The sequence below is a fragment of the Pan paniscus genome, chromosome 7, assembly GCF_029289425.2.
Source record: "Pan paniscus chromosome 7, NHGRI_mPanPan1-v2.0_pri, whole genome shotgun sequence".
Taxonomy (NCBI): domain Eukaryota; kingdom Metazoa; phylum Chordata; class Mammalia; order Primates; family Hominidae; genus Pan; species Pan paniscus.
The window spans coordinates 151263149-151291130 of NC_073256.2; the positions used below are offsets into that span (position 1 = coordinate 151263149).

Genomic DNA, 27982 nt, shown 5'->3' on the forward strand with positions numbered 1-27982 from the left:
GTACGCATTCAGTAAGTGGTGGCACTAAAATTAAAATGAGGGCAGTTGGGTTGGAGTCTGTGCTCTTAGCTCCTAAGCTTGCTACCTTCCTCGCAACACAATATGAACCAGGGCCTTTAAGTGATCTCTGATGGGGCAAGGTACCTGCAGATGTTCAAAGCTGCATTTCTTTACTTTTTAGTGATACCATTTAATGATTTATTTCACTTTTTAACTTAAAATTAAAAAGAATTTTAATTGTGGTAAAATACACATAACATAAAATTTACCATCTTAACTATTTTTAAGTGAACTGTTCAGTCATGCTAAGTACATTCACATTGTGTGCAACCAACGTCCAGAACCCTTTTATTTGCAAAACAAAATTCTATTTCCTTTAACCAACTTCTCATGTTTTCCTCTCCCTAGCTCCTGGCAACCGTAATTCTACTTTGTGATTCTGTGAATTTGACTACCCTAGATTGCTCTTGGAATCACACAGTGTTTTTCTTTTCATAACTGTCTTATTATACTTAGCATAATGTCCTCAAGGTTCATTCATGTTGTAACAGAATTTCCTTTTTTTAAAGACTGTATAATATCTTATTGTATGCATATATTATTTTTTCTTTATCTATTTATCCATTGGTTAGCAAGTGGGTTGCTTCCCACCTCTTGGTTGTTGTGAATAATGCTGCTATATACATGGTATATGAATAATTTTTCAAGGCCCTGCTTTCTTCCTTGGCTATTATTTCAGAAACAGAATTGCTGGATCATATGGCAACTCTACTTTTAATTTTTTAAGGAATCACCATGCTGTTTTTCACAGTGGCTGTACCATTTTGCATGCCTACTAACAGTATACAAGGACTCTGATTACTCCATATCTTTGCCAACATTTATGTTCTCCTTTTAATAGTATCCATTTTAATGGATTTGAGATAATATCTCATTATGGCTTTGATTTATGTTTTCCTAATTATTAATGATGCTGAGCAAATTTTCATTTGTTTGTTGGTCATTCGTATGTTTTCTTTGGGAAATGTCTATTCAGATTCTTTGCCCATTTTTTAAATTGGGTTATTTGGTTTTTGTTGTTGTTGTTAAATTGTAGTTCTTTATGTGTTCTGGATATTAACCACTTATCAGATGTTATATTATTTGCAAATATTTTCCCTATTTCATGGGTTGCATTTCACTCTGTTAATTATGTCTCTTGATGCACAGAAGTGTTAAATTTGGATGTAGACAAATTTGTCTATTTTTACTTGTGCTTTCTCTGCCTTTCACATCATATTCAAGAAATCCTTGCCAACTCCATAATCATGAAGCTTTCCCCTATGTTTTCTTCTAAGAGTTTTATAGTTTTAGGTAATCCATTTTCAGTTAATTTTTGTGTATGGCATATGGTAAGGGTACAATTAGATTCTTTTGCATGTGGATATCCAGCATTCCCAACACTAACTCCGTCCTTTTCCCATTGAATAGGCTAGGCGCCCTTGTCAAAAATCATTTGACCATATATCATTTGGTTTATTTCTGGGCTCTCTGTTCTGTTCCATTTTTCTATAGGTCTGGCTTTATGCCAGTAACACACTGTTTTGATTACTGTCATTTTGTAATTAGTTTTGAAATCAGGAAGTGTGAGAATTCCAACTTTTTTTTTTTAAGATTGTTTTGGCTATTTGGTGTTCCTTGAGATTCCATATTAATTTTAGGATGGATTTTTTATTTCAGCAAAAATTTCCATTGAGATTTTGATAGAGATTGCATTGAATCTGTTGATTACTTTGGGTAATATTGTCATTGTAGCAATATTGTCCTTCAATTCATGGACATAGAATGGCTTTCCATTTATTTATATCTTCTTTAATTTTCTTCAGCAATATTTTGCAGGTTTTAGAGTATAAGTCTTTTTCCTTCTTGGTTAAGTTTGCTCCCAAATATCGTATTCTTTCTGATGCTCTTGTAAATAGATTTATTTTCTTAATTTTCTTTTAGATTGTTTATCATTACTACACAAAATGCAACTGATTTTTCCATGTTGATTTTGTATCCTGCAACTTTGCTGAATTTGCTTATTAGTTCTGAAATAATTTTTATATAATATGTTGGATTTTTATATATAAGATTATGTAATCTTCAAATGAGGGTAATTTTACTTTTTTCTTTCCAATTTAGGTGGCTTTTCATTTTCTTGCCTAATTGTTCTGGCTGAGATTTCCAGTACTATATTTGAATGGAAGCAGCAAAACTGGGCATCTTTGTCCTATTTCTAATCTCAGAGGAAAAGTCTTTAGCCTTTTGCTATAGAGTATGATATTATTTTGATTGGTAGGCTATTAATTACTGCCTCAGTTTCAGAACTTGTTATTGGCCTATTCAGGGATTCAACTTCTTCCTGGTTTAGCCTTGGGAGGATGTATGTGTCCAGGAATTTATCCATTTTTTCTAGATTTTCTGGTTTATTTGCATAGAGGTGTTTATAGTATTCTCTGATGGTAGTTTGTATTTCTGTGGGATCAGTGGTGATATCCCCTTTATCATTTTTTATTGTGTCTATTTGATTCTTCTCTCTTTTATTAGTCTGCCTAGCAGTCTATGTATTTTGTTGATCTTTTCAAACCAGCTCCTGGATTCATGGATTTTTTTGAAGGGTTTTTCATGTCTCTATCTCCTTTAATTCTGCTCTTATCTTAGTTATCTCTTGTCTTCTGCTAGCTTTTGAATTTGTTTGCTCTTGCTTCTCTAGTTCTTTTAATTGTGATGTTAGGGTGTCAATTTTAGTTCTTTCCTGCTTTCTCCTGTGGGCATTTAGTGCTATAAATTTCCCTCTACACACTGCTTTAAATGTGTCCCAGAGATTCTGGTACGTTGTGTCTTTGTTCTCATCGGTTTCAAACAACTTATTTATTTCTGCCTTAACGTCGTTATTTACCCAGTAGTCTTTCAGGAGCAGGTTGTTCAGTTTCCATGTAGTTCTGCGGTTTTGAGTGAGTTTCTTAATCCTGAGTTCTAATTTGATTGCACTGTGGTCTGAGAGACTGTTTGTTATGATTTCCATTCTTTTGCATTTGCTGAGGAGTGTTTTACTTCCAATTATGTGGACAATTTTAGAATAAGTGCAATGTGGTGCTGAGAAGAATGTATATTCTTTTGATTTGGGGTGGAGAGTTCTGTAGATGTCTATTAGGTCTGCTTGGACCAGAGCCGAGTTCAAGTCCTGAATATCCTTGTTAATTTTCTTTCCCATTGATCTGTCTAATATCAACAGTGGGGTGTTAAAGACTTCCACTATTATTGTGCAGGAGTCTAAGTCTCTTTGTAGATCTCTAAGAACTTGCTTTATGAATCTGGGTACTCTTGTATTGGGTGCATATATATTTAGGATAGTTAGCTCTTCTTGTTGCATTGATCCCTTTACCATTATGTAATGCCCTTCTTTGTCTTTTTTGATCTTTGTTGGTTTAAAGTCTGTTTTATCAGCGACTAGGATTGCAACCCCTGTTTTGTTTAGTTTTGTTTTGCTTTCCATTTGCTTTATAAATATTCCTCCATCCCTTTATTTTGAGCCTATATGTGTCTTTGCATGTGAGATGGGTCTCCTGAATACAGCACACTGATGGATGTTAACTCTTTATCCAGTTTGCCAGTCTGTGTCTTTTAATTGGGGCATTTAGCCCATTTACATTTAAGGTTAATATTGTTATGTGTGAATTTGATCCTGTCATTATGATGCTAGCGGGTTATTTTGTCCATTAGTTGATGCAGTTTCTTCATAGTGTTGATGGTCTTTACAATTAGGCATGTTTTTGCAGTTGCTGGTACTGGTTATTCCTTTCAAGGTTTAGTGCTTCCTTTAGGGGCTCTTGTAAGGCAGGCCTGGTAATGACACAATGTTAATGATAAGCTTTTCTTTTCTGTTTTCTTTTTTTGAGACAGAGTCTCACTCTGTTGCCCAAGCTGGAGTAGGCAGTGGTGCAATCTTAGTTCACTGCAACCTCCGCCTCTTGGGTTCAAGCAATTCTCCTGCCTCAGCCTCCCAAGTAGTTGGGACTACAGGCGTGCGTCACCACCCCTGGCTAATTTTTGTATTTTTAGTAGAGGAGGGGTTTCACCATATTGGCCAGGCTAATCTCGAACTCCTGGCCACAGGTGCTCTGCCTGTCTCAGCATCCCAAACTGCTGGGATTACAGGTGTGAGCCACTGCACCTGGCCATATAAGCTTTTCATAGATGGCCTATGTTATGCTTAGGCAATTTCCTTCTATTTACTAGTGTGTTGAGTGTTTTTATCATGAAATGGTTTGTATTCTGCTAAGTGCTTTTTTTGCAACATTTGGGATGGTCACCTGTTTTTTCCATCATCCTGTTAATGTGGTGTGGTATATTGCATTGACTGATTTTCATATGTTGAACTATCCTTGCATTTCAGGTATAAATCCTTTTAACAGTAGAATCATTTTAATAGTGATATTATTTTTGTTAAGTGTACATGGTGCACTGTTATTAATAATATCAACAACTTATGAAGATTATTCCCACTATTTCAAGTGGCATTATTATTAATAATAATTCATGGTATATGTACAGTACCTGATAGCAATCAACACTGAACTTTTGCAAATCAATGCTGATACTCCTAGTTATCCTATAGGTAAAAGAAGGTAGTTTTAATCTCCATTTCATAGATCACAAAACTGTGAAAACAGAAAGGTAAAGTCATTTTCTCTAGGTCACCAGTAAGAATAGTCAAATAGCTGCTATATGAATATAAATTATTGATTAGGCCTGTTCTGTGTGGCCCTGATGAAGGTAAGTAGGAATTCTTTGGTAAATGGCATGTGAAGATGGGCTTTAGTCAGCAAAATCACAGCACTCTGATTCTCAGAACTGCTTAAAGTGAGAACGGGATGCAGTAGGCAGTGTGGTCTTCATTTTAGGGGATTTACTTGCAAAGGTGAGAAGGTCTTCACCAAGAAAGATGCTGTTGAGGAAATGGCTGAAACAACAGATGAAGATGAGAAAAGAATGGATATTGTTTAATACATCTCCAGGTCTTTATTATTTTTGTAGCTCTTTTCAGCACTAAGCACTAAAGGTAAACAAATTTAGAATTACCACAATGTTCCAAACCTGTACCTATATTCTAAGAAATATGATTTAAGAAGAGAAAGATCTAGAATCTAAAGACAATTCCTCCATTCTGGGTATTCTTGAAGACAATAGCTTTGTCTTACACATTTCTTTATCTGTAGTGGTTAGTGCAAGACATGACCCATAAATATTTGTTGGATGAAAGGACAAAATAAATAAATGGATGAAATAAAAGGAATTCATCGGCCTGGTGCAGTGCCTCACGCCTGTAATCCCAGCACTTTGGGAGGCCGAGGCGGGCGGATCACGAGTTCAGGAGATTGAGACCATCTTGGCTAATGCGGTGAAACGCCATCTCCACTGAAAAAAAAATACAAAAAATTAGCCGGGAGCAGCGGCGGGCTCCTGTAGTCCCCGCTACTCGGGAGGCCGAGGCAGGAGAATGGCATGAACCTGGGAGGCGGAGCTTGCAGTGAGCCGAGATAGCGCCACTGCAGTCTGGCCTGGGTGAAAGAGCGAGACTCAATCTCAAAAAAAAAAAAAAAAAAAAAAAGGAATTCATCTTCCTCCAAACTAATTTCAAAAGGTTTTTTCATAGCTGGATAAGGAAAGAATTATTGTAGAGATCGTTAATTCTACTTGTCTCTTTTGATAAAAGGAATCAATGACCAGCAAGATTCAGAAATTTGCCAAAAGTTAATTTGGTGAGGTTGTGTTCCTTCCCTTCCTTCCTGATCATAACTGTTATAGACCTGTTACCAGCTGTTCTGGACCAAGTCCTTGTGTTGCCCTAAAATTCACATGTTAAAACCGTACCCCTTAATCTGATGGTATTAGGAGAAGGGGTCTCTGGGAGGGAATTAGAACTAGATGAGGTTGTTAGGCAGACACCTCAAATAGAATTAGTGTCCTTCTAAAAGTTTCAAGAGAGCTTGTTTCTCTTTCCAGAAGAGAGAGCTTGCTTCTCTTTGTGTAAGGACACAAGAATAAGACAGCCATCTATAAAACAGACCCTCACCAGACACCAAATCTGCTGGTGCCTTGATGATGGACTTCCCAGCCTCCAGACTGTGAGAAATAAATGCTTGTTGTTTATATCACCTAGTTTATGATATTTCAAGATTCAAGGTACCTTGTGCGTACCTTTTAACAGCCCAAGCTAAGACACCAGTTAGCACTGACATCTGCTCATTTTTCCAGTATATCCGACAACAACAGCAAAGTGTTTTTATATGATTATTGAATGTATTTCTAGAGGGCTTGCTGTAGGGTACTTACCAAATTCAGTTTCATGGCAAAGATAAAATTCACAAGTGGTATTATTTACTTTGGAAAGATCTTTTAGGGCCTAATCTGCTACTGAGTTTCTCCTTGTAGTTTACTTTAGTCTCTCATGCTATAATTTCTGAGTTATCTCTTATAATGCTGAATTCATATGTCCTCTATTCTCCGGGCTCTGCGAATATCTTCTATGAAAGATCTTGCACTCTTAAGATTCAGAGTACCCTGTGTGTCTCTCTCACTAAAGGACATGCTGCTTCAGGCCAAGGATCCTGCAGGTGCCAGTGCCAACCATGGATGGGGCACTTGGAGCATGGCCAGGAGATGTGTTGAATCAGATTAGCCTAGAAGGAGCCCCAGAGACCATGGGGTACTGTGCTTTCATTGTACAGTCAAGGAAACACAGGTTGCACAACGTATTCAAAGTCACATTGCTATTGTGTGGCAGAGCTAGAACTCAATGATTTCAGCCACTCAAATAACAAAGATGATGACATCACGAAAGAAACAGCAATACATCTTTAATTTTTCCAACACTTTGCTATTCACAAAGAATACCTTTGTGTCTGGATCAGGTATCCTCACAATACCTTTATCATTATTATGGGTCTGATAATACCACCCCAACTCTCAAGGTACCTAAAGTTGAATTTAGGGAAAACTCTTCTCAGACTTTCCTCCACCACCACCTTATTCACCTGAAATTCCTGTTCATTGAACAGAAAGATGATAGTACTTCTTTGTAGTATTCACCGAACGTCCTATTCTAGGCAAAAGTAAGTACTTTCTGATCTATTTTTCTCTTTCTGTTTTATACATTCATTCCCAGCATTCTCTTATTTTTAGAACAAAAGTTCATAACACAGTCTGCCCTCTACCTGTTAACTTTATTTATCTAATTTAACTTTTAAGTGATTTGAAAATTATTTTAAATGCCTCAATGAATGACCTGCATTTTTATTAAGGACTATTCAATGACTTGTGATAAAAATACAAATATTATTTGTATTTTTGCATGACAAAATCAGACAACTCTTCTCTGATGGAATTCCCATATCTTGACCACATTTTCATCTTCATTCTTATGTCTATACTTTCTTTTTTGCAGATGGAGAACCAGAGTAAACCCTCGTGGTGTCCTGGCTTCTAAGCATTTTGTTGGCAAGAAGGGATGACCAGGCACCCTGTTCATCTGCATGTACAAAGTCTGCAACACAGGTTTTGATGAGGAATAAACAAGCTGCTGAACAAGTTGCTTGTCCACACACAAATATTGAACTAACATGACTGGCCAGATGCACTGAAAAGAGAATTGAGACACTGAACTCAGAGCACATGGAGAAAAAGAGAGGGAGAAAGATTAAATTTTGTCTAACTGCTCTTGTATGTTTCCTCAGTTTTGTCTTGAAAGGAGGTAAGAAGAATATACTCTCAACTCACCTTTAAGCCACATCTTACTACCAAGAAACGAAATCTCAAACCAACCACTCCTCTGTCTCCTGCCTTCTACCCTGTGTGCCCCTTGGATATCTATGAAATCAATGGACTGAGAGCGGGGACTGGTGCTTTGCACACTGACTTAAGACATTCTTCTTAGGGAAATGTGATTTTTTTTTATATAGGGAGATATAAACATGCATATGAATAGTCAATTTTATTGCTTGATTTGAGCATTAAATTTTATTAGTGCAGTGGGTGTGTTTTGTCATATCCCTTATTGTCTGTTAACAGTGAGGATAAGAGTGTTGTTCTAGCTTGCATGAAGAGGGACATTCAGAATAGTGTTCTGGGGGAGCTCCCTGCAATATTGCACCAGATTTCCAAAGCACCAGTCTCATGAGTCACAAGTTATTTGATGCTCTGTCTATTTCTGCAAGCATTACAGGACAGTTGTCTCCTTATGGGCAAGGAGTACTCATTAACTCTTTATCTGGTATGTGCCTGGTGTACAGTTGGTGCTCAGTAACTATCTTGATTTCCATTTCCTTCTTTTGATTGTAATTGCAATGTTCTCCCCTCTGTCCTGTGCTGCCCTTAGAGATAGATCAGGCTTTTTGTGCTTCCTCCAAAGCTTGTGCTTTATCATTCACCAAACCATCCTTCTCTGTGCCCAGGATAATGTGTCCAAGGATGGCATGTGGCCTTGCTGATGCAGCATTCCTTGGAGAGGCTGTCTCCTGTCCAAGGCCCTGTGAGAGCAAAGGTTGGCAGGGTCCCATCTTGCCACAATTGACCTCTGTGTGATCTTCTCAGGAAATGAATTGGCAGGCAGGTTGGGAAATTTTGCAAAATGAATAGTCACTTATAAGGGATCAGGAGTTGGAGCCAGAGCCCGAGAGAAACTTATTACCAAACACTAAGACTTAGTGAGAGGTTCCCCAGGATGCTAACTCCTGTGCTGAGAGCTCTTGTTAAGCTATTTAAGCCCCTGCAAGAGAGATGTCTGCAATCATAGAAGAAATGAAGAGTAATCCTGAGTCATGGCAGGAGAAGACCCTGGAACAAGGCGAACGGAGTTCACATCTGTGCCCTCCACTTACTAGGAAGGCTTTGTGCAGGCTGCTTAAGGTCTCTGAGACTCAGCCTCCATAAAATGGGTACCAGAACACCTTTTTCTGTGAGAGGTGCATGAATTAGTAGGGATCCGGTGGTGAATAAATAATCTGTTGAATGAATGATTTAATATAAATCACCTTTCCCAGTGCCTAGTTCCTCATTTATGCTTTTAATGAGTGAATAAAGAATATATTTTTCCTACCATAATGCATGATATATAGTCTGTTTTTAAAAATAAAAAGTTAGCTCTTTCCCCCACTAAAATTTCACCCTCTTCAAATAAAAAGTTAGCTCTTTCCCCCACTAAAATTTCACCCTCTTCAACTTCTTTTCTTTCGTGATTTGTAATGTCTGGCCCAGAGAAAGGAAATGATCCTGTGAAGGTCACAGAGAGCCAGCAAGTCAAAACTCGGTCTACTGCCCCTCACCCCAACTCCTTTTCTCTATCTGACACCTTGTGTTTTCTTTTCTACGTAATTTACTACCGTGTATTGAATTTGTATGCATTTGTCTGTCTGGGAACACCTTGAGGGCAGAGATTCTCTTATTCATCTCACATGTTGTAGCACAGAGCAAAGTTGTATTTTAAAAAAAGAAGGAAAAGAGGAAGGAAGGAAAGGAGGAAGGAAGGAAGGAAGGGAGGGAGGGAGGAAGGCAGGCAGGAAGGAAAGAAGGAAGGGAGTAAGAAAGGAAGGAAGAAATAAAGGAAGGAAGGGAGAGAGGGAGGGAAACAAAATGGCCCAAAAGAAATGCAATACCGGCCTCCATTGATGGGAATGAGTCACAGGAAAAGGAGAACCAACTGGAAGACCTCCTGATGGCCAAAGCTGGAACAATATGAACAAGGAAATGAATGAATATTGGATTAAACGCAAAGTATAAAATATTCATGAGGCCGGGCGCGGTGGCTCACGCCTGTAATCCCAGCACTTTGGGAGGCCGAGGCGGGCGGATCACGAGGTCAGGAGATCGAGACCATCCTGGCTAACACGGTGAAACCCCGTCTCTACTAAAAATACAAAAAATTAGCCGGGCGTGGTAGCGGGCGCCTGTAGTCCCAGCTACTCGGGAGGCTGAGGCAGGAGAATGGCGTGAACCCGGGAGGCGGAGCTTGCAGTGAGCCGAGATCGCGCCACTGCACTCCAGCCTGGGCGACAGAGCGAGACTCCGTCTCAAAAAAAAAAAAAAAAAAAAAATTCATGAGTACACGCTCATATAAATAAATAACTGAATTAATGAATGAGGAAATTTTTCAAATAATTTATGTAGATATTCCATCCTCCAAGAAGAGAAACATAACTTTCTACTTCTTAGGTGTCAACCATACATGGTGACTTTCTTCTAAAGAGAACAGTAAGGAAAGAGGGAAAAATAGCAACTTTTCAGTGAAGAAACCTGACAAACCCTACCTCAACCAGGTGATCAGGGTTAAACATCAACAGTCATAAATCATGTTGATTATGTGTACCCTGATATGATGTGAAAAAAATGGCACTTCATCTCTTCCTCCCAAAAAGTCCAATCATGAGGAAAAAAATTAGAAAAAAATTCAGTAGTGGAACATCTTACAAACCATCCTCAAAACTGTTAAGGTCAGGCCGGGTGCAGTGGCTCATGCCTGTAATCCCAGCACTTTGGGAGTCCGAGGCGGGTGGATCACCTGAGGTCAGGAGTTCAATACCACCCTGGCCAACATGGTAAAACCCTGTCTCTGCTAAAAATACAAAATTAGCCTGGTGTGGTGGCGGTCACGTGTAATCCCAGCTACTTGGGAAGGTGAGGCAGGAGAATCATTTGTACCTGGGCAGCGGAGGTTGCAGTGAGCCAAGATTGTGTGACTGCACTCCAGCCTGGGCGACAAGAGCAAAACTCCATTAAAAAAAAAAAAAAAAAAAAAAAAACACAAAAACAAGCAAACAAGAAAAAAAAAAAAAGTCAAGTTCAAGAAAAACAAGGTAAGTCTGAGAAAGAGCCAAGTAGAGCCTTAAAGAGATGTGACAAGTAAATGTAACGGGGTATCCTGGATGAATGCTGGAACAGAAAGAGAACATTAGGTTAAAACTAAGGAAATCTGAATAAACTGCAGACTCCAGTTGGCAATATGGTATCAATATCACTTTACTAATTGTAACAAATGTAACATGCTAATGTAAGATGTTAAAAATAGAGGAAACTGGGTGTGGAGTAAGTGGAAACCTGTAATATTTTCTCAAGTTTTCTGTAAATCTAAACTGTTCTAAAGCATAAAGTCTATTAGAAGAATAAGAAAGTCGGACAGTTATCAAACATCAGCCTATAGCAATGTCTTGAACTTCCTAATTTGGACCTTGATTCACAACAAACAAACAACAGCAACGAAAGAGTGAGAGAGAGAAAGAGAAAGGAGGAGGGAGAGAGAGGAGAGAGACAGAGAGAGAGAGAAGGGGGAGGAGAGTGAGAAAGAGACAAAAAGAGAGAGCAAGAGAGAGAGACTGGAGAAGGAGGGAGGGGAAAGGGAGAGGGAAGGGGGAGAGAGGAGAGAGGGAGGAGAGGAGAGGAGAAAAAAAAAAGAGAGAGAGAGACTGAGAACCAGGACTCAAACCCAGGGCTGCACCTTTAAGTAAGGCTATACTTATAACCTGTGAAAAACAAAGTATTTTTGTTTCTTCTACTGATTTTCCCTTCTCATAGAAGATTATTCCCAGAGCTTAGTTTAAGTAGCAAATTCCAGTTTAGCCTTAATCTTTCAGGTTTGGGAGACTCATCTCCCTTCACCCCAAGCCTGGTCATAGTAGTGATTTTTATTCTGAAGAGGGAAATCAACTAACAAACAGGATGAGTGAGGACAATATCCAGATATTAGCTTCTCCTCATCAGCCACAGAAGTTTGTGTCTACTCTCTAGCTCCACTTACTGGACCTTGTGTAAATCACCTGAATAAATGCACAAGCGCTCACTGCAAGACCCCATGCTATACAAGGCACTGAGGGAAAGGAAGCAACATTATTCTTTCAGGGACTGCTAGGGTTAAAAGAAAATTTAAGGTGAATCTCCTCTTTTACTGAAGAGAAAACTAAGTGCTAGATGCATGGGGCATTTGCTGCATGTGGAGTCAAATTGGCCAGAGTTTGAACCATGGTCCTGCCACTTCCTGATAATGGCACCTCAGGTAAGTCACTGACTCTCTTTGGAATTCGACTTCCTCCTCTGTAAAATGAGGATAACAAACCTATACTCCGTGGTTGTTGCTATTGTCGTTCTTTATTTTTATTACTTAGTTATTAACCTTTAATATGAGGGCAAAGATATTTTTGGTAGATATTTCTTGATGGATACTTGAACTTATAACTGTCTTTCTTTTGGTCCACATACACACACATGTGCACACACACTTTCACACGTATACATCATCCTTCTCTTGGGAGTTTTGGAGAATGGACAGACAGCAAGACTTGAGTTGGACCATTTCAGTCTAGGCTGGGGCAGGTAAGGAGGAAAAAAGGCAAAAGAAAGACAGCTGGAACCAGTAAGATTAGCAAAAGTGAACATCTGCCTCCATCTCACTGTCACATTGCATGAAACCCATTATATATTCACGCATTCAAAAATATTGACTTCATACCTTCTATGTGGGTGATCTCTGCCCTCATGCCGCAGCACCACAGCTATTGGACTTTCATTGCAAAGAAATTCCTATAAGAATGGTTTTTGGTTTCTCTAGTAATATTCTCAAAATGTGAGTGATTGTCTGGCAATCAGTATCTGATTAACTGAGAAGTTCAATCTTTAGGCAAACGTGGGCCATCAGGCTACTATTGCTCCAAGTCTGTAGTTATTAAGATCCTAACTAACTCCCCTAACCCCACAGCTTATGGGCAGCAACTTTCAAACTAGTAACAACAAATCTGAATGTAGCTTTGTTTCCAGGGATCAGATGTTCTGCCCGACAGATGCCCTCATTCTGGTTTTTCTCTTAGTTACACTTTCCAGCCACTGTCACCTAATGGTAGGACATAAGGATTTCTACATTGTAGAAGCTCAGTTTATATCTGTTGAATGAATGAATGAATGAATGAATGAATAAGTGAATAAATATTAGTCTCTACATAATGTAATAGTTGTAAATTAACAGCAAGAGACAGGTCGCCTCTCCACTAGTCAAATGGAGATTTTGACTTGAAGATCAGACCTTGGGGTTGTACTAACACCAGGAAAACTTCACCCATTTGCTTGTAAATGAAACACAGAGACAGCCTCAGTTTCTTTTGACTCAGTACATGACACCCAGTTTACTGCTTGCTTGCATACCTTTTAAAGGTCATATTGCAATTTTTACCAATATACTTGCTTATATTCTTAGTTAGATTGTTAACTACTTTTGAAAGAAAAATCCTCAGAACATGTTCTCAAACTAAGGTACGGGGGTCCTTACCCATCACTCTGGCTCTTGCTTCGACCCTCATTCATTAACTTTTATCTGCCGAGAGTCCACTGTGAGCCAGGCATTGTGCTAGGCTCTTTGAAATAAGGATCTACACCTTTTATCACAATATTTTTTTCCCTCTCATTCCTTCATGAAGTCATTGCAATTTGTGTCTTTATCCTCCTACCAACATAAATGTGTCTGATAAGGCAGTGGTTCCCAACCTTTTTGGCACCCAAGACCGGTTTTGTGGAAGACAATTTTTCCATATATTGTAGTATGGGGGATGGTTTAGAGATGAAACTGTTCCACCTCAGATCATCAGGCATTAGTTAGATTCTCATAAGGAACAAACAACCTAGATCCCTCAAATACACCCTCTCACAATAAGGTCATGCTCCTATGAGAATCTAATGCCACCACTAATCTGACAGGAGGCAGAGCTCGGGGGTAATACTTGCTTGCCGGCCACTCATGTCCTGCTGTATTTCCCAGTTCCTAGCAGGCCATAGACCAGTACTGGTCCGTGGCCTGGGGGTTGGGGACCCCTGTAACAAGGGAAACCATTGACCGCTTTGTTGCAAAACCTAATAAACACATCCCTTTATTACTCTATCAGACTTCTCTGTGGTATCCAATTCCATTTACCATTCTATTCTCATAGAAAGTCCTTACTTTTAGCCAGGAGCAGTGGCTCATGCCTATAATCCCAGCACTTTGGGAGGCTGAGGCGGGTGGATCACCTGAGGTTGGGAGTCTAGACCAGCCTGACCAACATGGAGAAACCTTGTCTCTACTAAAAATACAAAATTAGCTGGGCGTGGTGGTGCATGCCTGTAATCCCAGCTACTCGGGAGGCTGAGGTGGGAGAATAGCTTGAACCCAGGAGGCAGAGGTTGCAGTGAGCTGAGATTGCGCTACTGCAATCCAGCCTGGGCAACAAGAGTGAAACTCAAAAAAAAAAAAAAAAAAAAAAAAAAAAAAGCCTTTCTTTTTTCTGCTTCCATGTCAATACTGTCTTCTAGTCTTTTTCACTTTCTTTCTGGAGCTTTGAACCAACAGATCCACAGTAGCCTCTCAAGCATTGTAAGTTCAACATATCTGAAATTAAACATGTCACTATATTCCACTGAAAAAATGGTACTGAGAATAAAGGGGTGTTTTCTGAATGGGGCACTCAGATTGGGTCGAAGTGCAGATGGTTGCATTCCAAAAAGATTTTGAGATCAAAGATGATTCCACTACTCCAAAACCAAGTGGTCAATGCAAAGATCTAGATGCAGAATAGGAGGAGATGGCTGTGAAAACAGGAGCGCTGCAGCTGAGTGGGAGATGGACGGCAATATTAGAAAATTAAAATGCTGACATGGAGATGCTAATGAAGTAATTTTTAAGCTGCTTTATATGGATGCATGAAGTTCGTTTAAATGGGCAGGCTGTCTGCTTTCAAAGCCCAAGTCTTTTAAACTATGAGAGATTTCAGGCAGGGGAAAGTAATATATGGCCGATGAGAATGATATTAATGGAAACCCAATAGAGCCATCCTTGAAATGGGCCCTGCAAACTCTACAGTAAAGGGAGCTTAGAATTCTCAGTGCAGAGAAACAAACACATTGGTGACCACATGCACGGCAGTCTTCTCTTTCTAAAGGAATTTGACTTCAAGTACAGAAGTCCTCATAGCCATATGCTGTAGACTTCCAACTGATAGAGTCCAGGAAAAAAAAAATTGGCAAGAATTGTCTAACATGTTACATGCTTTTGCTTTAGAGGAATCAGAGGAGAGAGAGAAAGAGATAGAGCAAGAGAGAAAGAGAGAGAGATATGTGAAAAGGTTAATTAGTATTTAAACACACAGTTGTGTTTTCTATTTGGTCTGACTGGGAAAATAAATTATGTACTTCAAAGCACAGGCTTGCAGGCTATAATTGAAAATAGGCATGGTGAGTACAGCTTTGCCAATGTGGCACAAAAAAACAAAAGAGAATCAAACAGAAACAAGCAGAAGAGTTACCCCCCACACCAAAGCCTGGGGCTGAATGAGAAAGCGGAGAGCGGGCTGCAGCAGCCAAGAAGCTCGCTTTTTACTCTGGCCCTGCCGCTTTTCTCAGGTCACATTGGGTAGGTGACCTGGCTTTTCTGAACCCTGGGATTTTCATTTATAAAATGATGGTAATAATGTTTTTTTCTCAGTATGTTGTTAGGAGTTAATGAGATAGTGTTTGGGAGAAGGGCTGGCATGGTGTCAGGCACAAAGTGGTTATTCAGGAAGTGCTTGTCCCCAATAAGTGTCTGTTCAGTCTACTTTCATCTCCCTCATCTCTGAATTCCTGTAATTTTATAAAAGCTGGAAGAAGCCCCTAATGAGATGGTGTCTCCTATTGTTCCTTAATTGTATCATGTTTAGGTTGCATCCTTGTCAATTCAATCCAATTTCATTCCATTTACTTTAGCTCAATTAAAAAATATTTGTTAATAAGTGTGTTCCTAGAACAATGCTTGGGAATACAAACATGAATAAGAACCAGTAAATGCCTTCAAAGACCTTAAGCACATTGTGAGAAATAAGAAAAGTATTCAAGGAGCTCCAATCAGCATTTGGACACCCGTTATTAATCAGTGGGGAGCTCCTACAAAGACGTGAATCAACACGTCCATCATCATTTTCATAGCAATCTCATGAAGCGGTGACTGTACAGATCGGGAAACTAAGACACAGAGAAGGTAACTGACTTGCTCAAGGTCAAGACAAGAGGATGGGCCCTGAATCCACATCTGCGCGCCGGAGGCTCCTCTGCGCTTTGGTTTTCTCCAGGACTGCTGTACCACTCCCGCTCAGCCCAAGGCATCTCTTATCTTCCAGGGCTCAGTGGTACCGGTGTGCTAAAGCCCAGCTATTTGCAACTCTTCAGGCTAAACCCATGGGATGAAGACATACATAATACATCGAATATGCTCATTGCTAAAGACAGTGGCATTGGGGTTCTCAACAAGAAGACTTCCTTTTTCCATGACCATCAGGGAAGCACCCTAATATAGTTTGCATATTTGTCCTTGCCAACATGACATATCACATTGAAATGTAATCCCCAGTGTTGCAGCTGGGGCCTGGGGGGAGGTGTCTGAGTCATGGGGGCAGAGCCCTTATGACTTGGTGCTGTCCTTGTAGTAATGAGTGAGTTCCACCAGATCTGGTTGTTGTAAAGTGTGACACACCCCCCACCACACAGCTCTCTCTCTCTTGCTCCTGCTTTCACCATGTAACATGCCTGCTCCTGCTTCACCTTTTACCATGAGTAAAAGCTCTGTGAGGCCTCCCCAGAAGCCAGCAGAAACCAGAGTCATGCTTTTCTGTACAGCCTGCAGAACTGAACCAACAAAACCCTTTTTCTTTATAAATGTCTTCTTTCTTTCTTTCTTTCTTGAGACAGAGTCTCATTGTTGCACAGGCTGCAGTACAGTGGCACAATGATAACTCACTGTAGCCTTCACCTCCTGGCCTCAAGCAACCCTCCCACCTCAGTCTCCCATGTAGCTGGAACTACCATAACCTGCTAATTTGGGTGGTTTTTTGGTAGAGACAGAAAAAGTTTCCAGCCTCAGAATTTTTTTACAGCAATGCAAAAAATGAACTAACTCATATCCCAAAGGCAAGTCCCTCCCCATATAACACTCCATCTACAGTTTACATGCACCACCTCTTTTTTTTTTTTTTTGAAAAAACAAAAAAAACCAAAAAACTAAAGTGGGTCTCAGCATTGTCATATGTTACCAAGGTTAGTCTAGGAATACATTACAATTTACATTAAGAAATCCATGCAAAAAAAGACTTTTCTGTCTTGCTCATCTCTGTATCATCAATGCCTAGAAGAGGGCACCTAACAGGAAGGTGCCGGATATTTACATTCACTGCAAGATGATGACGATTTCCATTCTTTCTGCTGTTAAACTTTATTTCCAATATTCACACTCAACTAATTATTTTTCTAACAAATTCTACATTTATTCTTTATCTCACTTATTCTCATAAGGCACATATTATCTCACTTTACTCATTAAACATCCCAGTATCTTCTTTGTTGTTAATTTTAATTTCACCACCTGTAAAACACACAATAGCAATCATTATTAATTTCTTGAAGTCAATTGTTAAATACGCTTTCCACTATATTTTACTACTTTCTGTGATCACCTGTATTTTCTCCATCCCGATCCATCCTCTTGCTGATTTTGTTTTTCAGTAAGGGCCAACGAGTAGAGAATTTTTTGTATTCTACACGTCTTTATTTAACTCTCGTATTAAATAATCATTATGCTGAATACAGAGCTCTAGGCTACCATACAAGTGCTCAAAAATGGATGCCTACTATTTATTGTTTATATTAGATTGTTAATCATTTCTCCTCAGCACCTTCCTGATGATACACCATCTTTCATGACATCTGTTGTTGGGGAAACAAAGTCTACTGAACGTATAATTGCCATCCCTTTATAGGTAACCTCTCCTTTTCCCTGATGACTTTGAATACTATCTTTTTCACATTGATGCTCTGAGGCTTCTCTCTGAAAAGTCTAGTCAGGGGCTGCCTGTAATCTACCCTTTGGGCTTGCCACCTATGGGGTGCTGAGGGGCATCTCCTGGCACTCTTGTCTTGGGGCTGGAGTCATCAGTATCTGTTGTCCGCTCCTCATCCTCTCCTGACAGTGTGTCCCCAACACACACACCTCCTTCCTTTCAGTCACGTGGAAAGATCCATGGTGTTTCCTCACATGCCAGGTTCTTTCACAGCTTCTCACCAGGGCCGGGGCTAGGGTGAGGCATGTGAGGCACCCAGGGTACACGACTGAAGGAGGCTCTCACTCCCATGCACTGGCCCTGCACTTGCACCACCCTGGAAGCTAAAGTCATCCTGAGTTAGCAGATAAGAAAACCAAAGCAGCCCGGCACAGTGGCTCCTGCCTGTAGACCCAGCTACTCAGGAGGCTCAGGCAGGAGGATTGCTTGAGCCCAGGAGTTCAAGACGAGCCTGGGAAACACGCAAGACCTGTTTCTTCCAAAAAAAAAATTGGCTGGTTGTGGTAGTCCCAGCTACTTGAGAGGCTGAGGTGGGAGGGTTGCTTGAGCCCAGGAGGTGTAGGCTGCAGTGAGTTATGACTGTGACACTGTACTCCAGCCTGGGCAACATTGAGAGTGTCTCAAGAAAGAAAGAAAGGAAAGAAAGAAAGAAATAGAAAGAGAGAAGGAAGGAAAGGAAAGGAAGGGAAGGGAAGGGAAGGGAAAAGAAAGGAAAGGAAAGGGAAGGAGAGAGGGAGGGAAAGAGAGAGGGAGGGAAGGATAGAGGAAGATAGGAAAGAGAGATAGAGAAAGAAAGAAACAGAGAGAGAAGGAGGGAGGAAAGAAAAGAAAGGAAAAGAAAGAGAGAAAGAAAAGAAAAGAAAAGAAAAGAAAAGAAAAGAAAAGAAAAGAAAAGAAAAGAAAAAAGAAAGAAACCAACGCAGAGGGAATTAAATACATTGCCCAAGAGTTGGTGGCTTATCAGAGACAAAACTTGGATTGAAGCTCTGATCAATCTGAAGTCAAAGTCATTCTTTCTAACAATCCTGGGCACAAATCGTTATGCAGCTCCTGCTCAGTGAGATGGGGCTGGAACAACTGCCATACACAGGCAGAATGGGCATGGGATGCAGGAGGGTTCCTTGTTTGCCCACATGCAGGGCTCACTAGCATGGAGGCATCATACTGCATTGCTCTGTTTTTAGCTACAGTTTGGGTTTCACTTCTGCATCAAAAAGTCCTTCTGGGGCTATAGACTTTCTGACGACTAGGAGGGGTTGGGTGTTGCTGCTCAGAGAGGCCCATGTCCTGCAGACTCTTGCTATGTCCACCTTTACTCAGGTTCTGAGCCTCTGTACTTCAAAGACCAAATTTGGCCATGGTTTTTAGAATCACAGATGGAAGCCAGTGTCTATCAGCAAAAAAAAGTTGTGTACATGGAGCTCTGGGCTAAATTCCAGCTCTTACACCACATGTGTGTGTGCATACACACACACACACCCCACAAGCACACACACACAGGGGCATTGAACAATATCCTATTGCAGACTTACTGAATAACCTGGAGGCATGACATTTATTTCTTCTCTCAGAAAATCAGGTTTTTATTAAGTAGCTAGTATGTGCCAGGATCATTTGTGATATATATATATATATTCTGGGTGAATAAATACATCAAAGTGGGGTAGGATGAGAATCACAACACAATGCCATGCTCAGTAAAACCTGGTATTTATCTTTACTCTCTCATCATCCCAAGACTGCCTCATGCCGAAGACCCTTACCCTAGCTGTTCCATCATACCTATCTCCCTACCACCGACTTTCAGTTTCTCCTTTCTCCCACTTCTTCCTTCCAGATTCATTGTGTTAAAGTTCAGTTTTGATCGTGTGATTCCCTTGCCCAAAAATACTTATTGACTCCCCTATTGCCTACTTGATTATGTACCAATTATCTGGCTTAACTCCCAAGTCCATCTACCTGGGAGATCTGTCCTTCAATTTTTACCTCTGAAAGCTCCATTGTGTTTACCTTCATGAGGCTCTTCCTAAACCCCCAGAGAACAATGTACAGCATAGCCTTCATGCTGGATCCAGCTAGCGGGTTCATCCCTCAGCTCTTCTATTTACCAGCTGTGGGATCTTAGGCAAGGTGTCTAGGACAGCACCAGTTTCAGAATGGCATTGTGAGATGAGATGCATTGACTCAGAGTGGAGTCCTCATAACACTGCCTGGCACATGCTAAGTGCTCTGCAATATTTGTGTCCTTGCAATGAAGTCCCTGGGCACTCTGTTTATAATAGACTTATTTTTAGCTGTATGCCTAACATTCTAGATAATTGTATATTTTTAAAAATCTTCTCAACTCTTGGAAGATGGGGACAGTGTCGTGTTAATCCTCTACAGTACCTACAACAGACATTAAACTAACACCAATGAATGTCTGTGAAATGGAATTATTTATCAAATGAACATCTAGAATGTATATGTTCAGCTCTGTTGGGTTGTGCCAATAGCACATTTGGATGAGTCAGTCTTCTTTGTTAGCTCATTTATTCCACACTTGATTATAAACACTGTCCAAGAAGCCTACATGACCTCCCATAGAAAATGAAGAATAAGTGGGAGAGGCCTGGTGTCCCAGGGTCCTATAACACTTATGCCAGACCAGTCTTCAGAGAGGCTGGAATCCACCCCCCAGGTGCAAATCTGATATCTGGGCTTGGAAATTTCCATAGTCGACTCAAGATTTCATGGCTGCCTATAAGTAGATCTGAGTTCCCCTTCCATTCTGAAAGTTCTCCCCCTAAATGGAGGAGTGAAGCAGCAGATTTCTGCTTTCTATAAGAATTCTAGAATACTACAAATTCTTTCATAATTCCTCTTGTAGACGATTTGAACATCACTTTCAAGTGGGATGGAAATCAGATATCCATCATGGCTCTGAGCTTGACATGTGGCCAGCTGGACCACCAGCCTTGTATTTCAATTCCAACTTCTCCATGTGGCTCCCAGCAGGGCTGGTAACTCTCTAGAAATGAGAGATATATTTTCCTCACTGGACTATTTAAGGTTTCCCTCAACCCCTTAGGAAATAGCAATAGAGTTGATGTCAGAACCATCTCCTTTGCTGTGAAGTTTATTGAAGTTATGCACAGTTACATCACCTGTGATGTAATAAATACCACCTCACCACATGGCGTGTGTTGTCTTTTACTTTTAAAGTTTTATTTTTGACTTTTGTGAAGTGTAGATTAAAAGACCCCTTCAGTTAGTTCAAATCAAAACCATGCCAGTCCCCATATCTCATGCATTCCAAATACCTACATTACTGCTGGTGGTCGTGTCGACTTGGACAGCTGTTTTGGAAATCAATGTGGTAATATTTGTCAAGACTCTTCAGGATCTCAATTACTTTATTTCAGTAATTTCACTTCTAAAAATTTACCCAGTGAAAAGAAGTAGAAATGTAGACAAAGACCTATATGTGTGTAGGTATGAATTTGGAAGATGATCTTTTTGGTAAGAGCACAAAGTGGAAACAACCTATCTAACAATATCGTGTCATTAAAATGACAGTACATTGGAAGGCTAGGATATAATGCAGCCGCTAAAAATGACATTTATAATGAATGTTTAATGATGAGGCGCAATATCATGATGTGACATTAAGTGAAAATGCAGAATATAAAACGGTATGTGGATCTCAACTGATATTTTACACATGCATTTGATTAAAATGTATTTTTTTCGTAAAAGAACAAGAATTAATATATGATGGATCTAGGTCAATGGTTCTCAACTGGAGGTGATTTTGCCCCCTAGGGCAATGTCTGAGGACATTTTTGACTGTGATGCCTTAGAGGAGGGGAGACTGCTGGCCTTGAATTGCAGAGGCTGGAGATGATGTTAAACAGCCTATGAATTGCAGGACAGCCCCCCGACGGCAGAGAATTTTCCAGCCCAGCATGCCAATGGTGCTGAGTTAGCAAACTCTGTGTCTTCACCTCCTCTCAGACTTTTTCTAACATGAGTAAATTTCCTCATCTCTTCCTCCCTCTTTTCCTCTCTTTCTTTTTCTCTCTCTTCTCTTTCTAATATTTATTAAGGCCTTAGTATAGGCCAGGCACTGTCTTAAACATTTTACCACGTATTAGCTAATGTTAATACACAACAGCCTCACGAGGTAGGAACTGTTATTGTCATCCTAGGTGAGATAACCTTTCAAACTGTTTTGTGGTTTCAAAATAATTAATCAAGAGTGCTTAGTAGCACAGTGTCTGATACACAGATAAATACATACATACGTATATGTGCATGTGTATGTATACACATACACAGAAGGAGTGTATATGTTACCTGTGTATATTATGGCAAGATTATAGAAATGACTAGTTTTGGACAATGGAATTGGAAAAAAGTTTTGTGTTTTTTCTTTATACTTTATATTTTTCTATATTCACACATTTCTATATTTCCACATTTTCTTCCATACATATAATTTATTTTTGTTACCTAGACAACCTGATAGTATATTAGAGCCCCAGAGGGCTTAAGCGCTGTCTATGAGAAAGCCACATACTTCACTAAAATAGAGCACTGGATCACATTGTCAAAACAAAACTTCAACTTCCTCTGATTCAAGGCAGTCAGCATTAGGGCCACAGATCCTGCTTGTAGCAATCAATTTGCTTGTTAAATTTTGCCACGGCTACCTCCCTTGGGATTAATCATTTCCTATTGATCTCATTATGCAACAGAAATCTTTTTCATTTATCCTTTGAATGACCCTTCTCATTTCCTCTCAGTCAAATAACACTCTAGTAGGGCAGACGTAGGGTTTTCAACTTTGTTTACATATCAGATTTATCTGGGGAGCCCTTAAGAAATAAAAATGACCCATCCCTATCTTGAGAGATTATGATTTGACTTCTCTGGAGCTGAGCACTATATTTTTAAACTTCCTAGGGCTTTTCATATGCAGCCAGGTTTGAGAATCACTGCCCGAGCTATAGTCATGCTTACAATTTTTGAACTGGCCCAAAGAAGAGGGAATTAACCTTTCAGATGCAGCCTACATCAAGGAAGCTGCCTGCTCTTAGGGGAACAGGATACCTGCAGAGGCTCCGGTCCTGACAACGCCTTCAGCTCCACCTCCCACCAAAGACCTGTGTGGTGTCAGCAGCAGCCCCATTTGCAGGTGAGGACAGAACTTAGAGCCCTGACTGTTGGGACCCTCTCCACCTAAAATGCAACCCCCTGAGGTGCTGAGGAACACACCAGAGCCTTCTTCCACTTGCCAGCCCTTCAGCTATTTACAGGTGGGCCTCACATCCCTCCACAGTCTTCTCTGCCCCTCCAGATAAACATTCCCAGTTTCTTCAACCATCTCTCAGGGGATAAACGTGCTCCTCACACATTCTGTTTCTCTTGGTTCCTGCTTTCTATCAAACAAGTTGTTTATATCACCTGGCTGATCCTTGCCATATGTTACTGCTCATTTCTGGAGTCTGAATAGTCTGGCTAATTATCATTTCTCCCATGGGCAGAACTTCCCAGAGCAGGTTATCTGCAATGGAGGCAGTGATGCAGCACCCACATGTCCCAGAGGAAGGGTTGTCAGCTGACAGCTCACAGCTGGATCACGCTGGGGGATTTTTTTCTTTCCCCTGGGAGAAAATGCATCTAATGACTGATTGAGATGACGAACAGAAGCCTGGCCCTTTGCGTAAGTATGAAAGGTCTTTGAAGGGCCTTGTCAACTTCTGCACTCCCCATGGAATCAGCTGAGATCTCTGTTTCAACTGTATGGCAAGTTAACCTTGCCCTCTGCCCAATTCTGCTTCCTTTATCACTTAGGTTACTGATCCTGACAGTGCACCATGATAAACCTTCTGCATAGATATTTTCATCTCGGGGCCTGTTTCCCAGAGAGCCCAACCTAAAGATACCTGCTCGTAAATGCAAAATGAGCCTGTGAATTAACTGCCTTGAGTCAGATAGTTAGAACTCATGGTTGGCCATAACTTTCTTTAGGAAAAAACAGCCTAGGGACAAGGATAGAGCTGTTTCCTTTACAAAGGGGGGATAGGAAGGCCTGTCTCCATGACCATACCAGAAGAAAATGCTTTCGAATTCCTTTGCCACCCTGGCTCCCTTCTCTGCCTCACTTTTGGTGGTTTCAAAGGTCTTATATAGGACTAGAAACTTCAGACATAGTGGAGAATGGAGATGGAACCTCACACCATAAATAATTGCCACTAATTTATGTACTATTCTAGCTCCAATAGCTACAGTCCTGTGTTTATTAGCCTAAATATGACCTGAAGTTGTGTTGTAATCTTGGCTAGCCTTGTTACTCTGACTATATCTCCTGACATAATCCTGTGTTGCACCCATTGCGATAGCTTGTATACTCTATTTACTTTAGTATAGCCAGTATATGCCATAGCCATAGTATAGGTTGTGCTGTCTGTAACTGAAGTTGCCACCTGGCTTGAACCTCTTTTTCTTTTCGCCAGCTATTTCCCCTGCCCACTTCAGTCAGCCTGAACAACTTCTGTACTTCCTTGAAACCTCAATGCACTCATCATCTTCTTCTACATTCTTAGCACCTTTGCTGACCTCTTTAAGCTAGATGGGTCATCCCCACTTTGTGCTCTCACCCTAGTTGCCCTGCAGACCTCCATCACAGCATTTGCCATTTTTCTTTGCAGGACCCTATCCTTCAGGGCACTGGTCACATCTCATCCACCTTTGTACCTCTAGCAGCTAGCGCAGTGGTCACATCTCATCCACCTTTGTACCTCTAGCAGCTAGCGCAGTGCCTAGGACATAGATAGTGGAATTAGAGTAAACTAAACTCAAATTTTATAGTTCTAATTTTGAGACTTTCAGCCTATTAGAGAGATACCAGCTCTGCCAACCTACCACATTGCCTTGTGATACATTAGGCAACTTTGCAAGCAGTTTCAAGGTTTCCATTTTGTGACTGACCTAACTAACTCCTCCCTAAACCCACAGGAGGGAAGTGTGAAATGGGCTTGATGTTCACAGTAACAAAACTAGACATGCAAGTTGCTTCTGTTTGTTTTGATTCAGAAATATTTCAGCACAGAGCATTGGATTAAGGGGGATGCCTGGCGGAGGTGAACCATGTGATCATCCTGACTTTATGTTTGTGGCTACTCCTGAATCATGGCTTAGGAAAGGGGAATCCAAGCAGAGCACAGCAGGTTTGCTAAACTGGGGAGGCAGAGATTAGAGTTTAAAGTTTACAAAGTTTCAGGATGACAGAGAGAACAGAGCTGCATAAAAGAGCAGCTCCAGAAATTTATGTATCAGTCCCCTTAAGGCACTGGATGCAATTAAAGTATACATGTTTAGGGCAAGACTACCCAACCTTTGGCAAAAACAACTTCTGGAGAGCTACGAGATGAGCAGAGATCGCTGATGATACACAGTGCTGAGAAATATAGGTGTTCCAATAATCCAGAGTGGAGAGAAGACCTCAACTGAGATCCAGAAAGACTACATCTGAGAAGCAGGGTTCCTCTCATCCTAGAGTAAGAGTACTCTAGAACCACTCTAGCAAAGCTTAACAACAAGCCTTAAAAGATCAATCTAATCTTCCAGCAAATTAACTGCCCGAAATAACAAAACTTAGCATTCTCTGAAAAAAACAACAAAATGCAGACTCTCAATGTAGTGTCACAATGTCTAGAATACAATCAAAATTTATAGACAAACGTAGAAGCAGGAAAATGCAATCTATGCAAACATAGCTAATGAAAACTGATCCTAAGATGACTCAGATGTTGGGTCAAGAATTTTAAAGCAGCTTTATAAATATGTTCGAGTACATAAAGGAAAATGTAGTGATAATAAATTAACAGATGTGGAATCTTAACAGAGAAATGTAAATTATAAAAAGGAACCAAATTAAAATTTTAGAACTATAAAGTACAATATCTGATGTAAAACATTAACTGATGGGCTTAACAACCAACTGGAGACAACAGAAGAAAGGACTAATAAACTTTTACAAATTAATAGAAATTTTTCAGCAGAAAACAGCTGGCAGAAGTGTCAATATCTGGTAAAACTAATATTTATTTTAATATTAGTTTTGCCTTAAACTTCTCTCTCTCTCTCTCTCTCTCTCCACTCAGTTCTCTCTTTTTCTTTCTATTTCACAGTGATAACTCCAATTTTAATTTAGCACCATAGGGTTGATTCTAGTTTTCTCTTTCCTATATTTGTCACTCCCTTCTCTGACGGTGCAAAATCTAGGTCCCATTTTCTTTAATACTATTACTTATTGGATCAATCCTCCACATATGTTTCAGTCATATATATCCCACACCATCACCACCCTCTCTCTTGTGCAGGTGCCCTCCTCACTCTGCTTAGGATCTGAAAGCCCATGCCAAACCACTGCCCTCTGTGGACACTGCCCTTAACATTCTCTAGCTTAGCTGCCTCATTGTGTTTCCTCCCCAACCCTTGCAAGTGGAAGACTCAACATTATTAGACCACTTGGATTTATGAAACATGCCAGACTCACTTGTATTTCTGCCCATCCTCAAATTTTCATTCCCTTTGCATGGAATATCCTCTCTGACATGACCAATGGGCAGAGTCCTCTTTTTAAATTTGAGTTTAAATATTTCCTAATCTTCAAAGCCTTCTTCTGTGCTGGGGATGGTTGCAATGCTCCTTTATCCTAGTCTTGATCTTGCATGCCCCTCCATTGCCCAGGTATTTCCAGACCCTTGTGCACCCTGGTGCACTCTGAATTCCTTGCAGGGTGAGCATCGTCAACATCTCACACATCAAAGATGCCTGACGGTGTGGCCACTGAAACTTACCCCTGTTGCAGCAGCACCAGGGATGTGAGAATGGCTGTGTGTGGCGAACAATGTGTGAAGTTAATACACCAGCTTCAAGCGTGTTTTGGGGCACCTGCATATCTATCTCTTATGCCTTCCGCTCTACTGCGACGGGTCTGATTCCACCCCCTGCCGCTTCATTGCTGGAGGATCCTAATAAATTCAAGATCATTTTACTCCTTAGTTGTTTTTCAGGCTTTGGACAAAGTCTGCTACCCACAGTGCAGTTTTTGTCCTATCAAATAACTTGGGAATAATTCTGTCTTCACAGTTAAATGAATATGAACCTTTGAAATCCATAAAATAAATAGAATGAAAATTTAGCCCATCAGATTTGGCAGCTTCAAAAAACTCACCTAAACTTTCTTGTGCCTCTTGGATTCCAGTTTCCAGCCTGAGGCGGGGAATGAGAGACAAGCTGATGTATTTAATACTCATGAGAACCACACCAAGGTTGGAAAGGGAACCCCAAGAGAAAGGTTTTGTGAAGAAATAGGAGGTGAGAAGGGCCTTCTTTCTGCCTCTGAACATAACACGCAGGAGGAGGCTGGTTTTTAGTTTGGGGCTAGTCTGCATTTCTTCAAGGGGCAAAGTAAAGAAAGAGGTTTTGGTTGCAGGATTCAGGATTCCCTGAAAGATAAGGGTGAAACACTCCCTCTCCCCACCTAAGCCGCCACCATCTTGGGGCAGCCGCCATCGGATCTCTCTAGAATCCTGAGGGGCCTCTCACCTGGCCTGCCTGATTTGAATCTCTCTCCACTTTGATCAGGTAACTTGTCTCTTTCAGGTATCTGGGCTGCTGACCCAATAAAATGGAGCCCCTGTGACCTGCTGTCAGGGCTTTCACAACTGGTCCCGCATGACGACCCTGCCTGACAACCCCAACTTGGCTTCAGCCTTCCTCTTGCTGGATGACTTCAGCAAGTCAGACACTCTCCATGCATGTGCCTTCTCGTTTATAAAACAAAGACAGGATTATTGTGAGAATCAAATAAAATCATGGATATAAGCATTTGTTGATTGTCAAGTGTTAAAAAAGTTGTTATAGTTATTGTTGTTATTACAAGAACTCAATGAGACATGTTAAAATGAGTTTCTCAGTGGTTTGGATAGTTAAATATTATAAAAATTACTTGAGAGACATGTGGAGCCTCTTTGAGTGGATCATAAAATCAAAAACTGAGAAAGACCGTGGTGGTGATTAAATCTACCACCCCA

General features: G+C 40.5%; 1 long non-coding RNA gene across 1 annotated transcript; it reads left to right on the plus strand.

The window, feature by feature from the left end:
* Positions 1-12019: 12019 nt before the first annotated feature.
* Positions 12020-27776, plus strand: LOC130541727 (uncharacterized). The gene is made up of 4 exons (XR_008955823.2): positions 12020-12064; positions 22941-23073; positions 23423-23601; positions 27552-27776. It is a non-coding gene; the product is annotated as an uncharacterized LOC130541727 (long non-coding RNA).
* Positions 27777-27982: the final 206 nt, after the last annotated feature.